General features: G+C 44.4%; 1 pseudogene; it reads left to right on the top strand.

The window, feature by feature from the left end:
- The first annotated feature begins 718 nt into the window (after window positions 1-718).
- Window positions 719-1,101, top strand: LOC102483978 (histone H2B type 1-J-like; annotated as a pseudogene).
- Window positions 1,102-1,892: the final 791 nt, after the last annotated feature.

Genomic DNA, 1,892 nt, shown 5'->3' with positions numbered 1-1,892 from the left:
AACATCCTAAAAAAAAAAAAAAAAAAAAAAAAGCAAGAGGAAAGACTTTCAGTGATGTGGGCACTTGTGACTTGGTTAGTAAAGTGTCAGTTAAAGTGGTAATGCCTGATAATACCTGTTAAATGTTTGAGGGTGTTTTAAATATGTGAATTATCTTCACAAAGATGCTGTACAAATAATGAACAATAAATTGTTTTGGAAACCTCAAAAAAAATCATTTATTGGGGGACCAGCAGGTGGTTGGTATTAAAGCATTGGACTTCCACATAACTGACAAGGGTTAGAGTCCTGGACCTGGTAGCTTGCTTTCTCATTTTCTCTTTCTCTTTCTCTCTCTGTGTGTCTCTCTTTAGTCAAATTAAAAAATAACAGATGTTTAAAATTACTTTCTTTGGAGAGATTTTTGCTATAGGGCACGTGTGCTCACTGGAGAGACAGAGAGATAGGAAGTGAGAACCACCCCCCCCCCGGGGGGGGCGGGGAATGGCCATGCCACAGTCCCTTCTCCATTCTCCTCTCAGGATTTTGGGCATGCATGAACTTGTGCTCAGTATGAGTTCTGAGCCACCAGGTCCAGTGCTTGAACCACAGTCATGGGAGTCCAGCAATATAGCTATTATGCCATCTGCTGGTCTCGACATTCCACATTTTTATTTCTTTGTAAAAAGTGTACACAAGGGTTCATTCTTGCGTTTAATTTGCAGCTGGACGTTTCAAAATGCCTGAGCCAGCGAAGTCGGCGCCCGCCCTAGGAGAAGTGTTCCAAGAAGGCGGTGACCAAGGCTCAGAAGAAGGACGGCAGGAAGTGCAAGCGCAGCCGCAAAGAGCTACTGCACGGGGTCTTGTCCAAGACCATGGGCATCACGAACTCGTTCATCAACGGCATCTTCGAGCCCATAGCGGGCCAGGCGCGACGCCTGGCGCAGCACAAGTGCTTCACCACCACGTCGTGGGAGATCCTGCTGCTCCCCGGGGGAGCTGGCCAAGCACGCCGTGTCCGAGGGCACCAAGGCCATCACCAAGTACACCAGCGCCAAGTAAACTTGCCTAAGAGCACACTCGCCCTAAAACAAAAATTTAAAAAGAGTCCCTCTCTGCAGGAAGCATGCATGAGGTGGGGCGGGAGCTGATGCACAGGACACAGGCAGCCGAGGAGTCCGGCAGCGCACCTGTCTCAGCGCACACCTTGGAGGGGGGGGTCAACTTGCCAACTTTTCCCCCTTGTTTCTTAACCTTATTCATGTTTTAAATGAAGTCAATAAAACCAAGAAAGCCATGGGGGGAAAAATAGTGTACACAAGCAAGGTCTGTTTCACATCTAATTTTTCGTTTTTTTTTTTTTTTTTTAAAGTACATACACAATTTTAATTTTATTTATTTTCTCCATGAATGAGAGAGGCTGAGAGAGAGAGATCCTTAATAGGACCTCAATGCTGCAATTCACACCTCAGCCTCAGCTAGCCCCAGATCATGGGCACATGTGTGTCTGGTATACTCAGAGGGGTCTCCCTAACCATCACACCACTTGTCAGCCCCACTAGTTCCATTTTGCAGGTGAAAATACTGAGGTTTGGAGAGGTTAATTTGCTTAAGGTCACACAAATAGCAAATGATATAGTCAAAATTAAAACTGAGTTGTTTGATATTGACAGCCGAAGTTATGTGTTTTGGCTTAAATTTATGTAACAATTTCAATTGAAAGTCTCAAATTAGGGGCCAGCAGGTGGCATGTTGGTTAAGGTGCTGGACTCCTACATGGTCAACCGTGGGTCAAATCCCAGACTTTGTGGCTTACTTTCTTACTTTCTCTCTGCCTCTCTCTCTCTGGTCAAATTAAAAAATAACACTACATAAAATTAAATAGATAATTTTTTAAAAAAAGAAAGTCTCAA

The sequence above is a fragment of the Tupaia chinensis genome, unplaced genomic scaffold, assembly GCF_000334495.1.
Source record: "Tupaia chinensis unplaced genomic scaffold, TupChi_1.0 Scaffold000099_1, whole genome shotgun sequence".
Classification (NCBI taxonomy): domain Eukaryota; kingdom Metazoa; phylum Chordata; class Mammalia; order Scandentia; family Tupaiidae; genus Tupaia; species Tupaia belangeri.
This window is presented reverse-complemented; position numbering and strand designations above follow the sequence as displayed.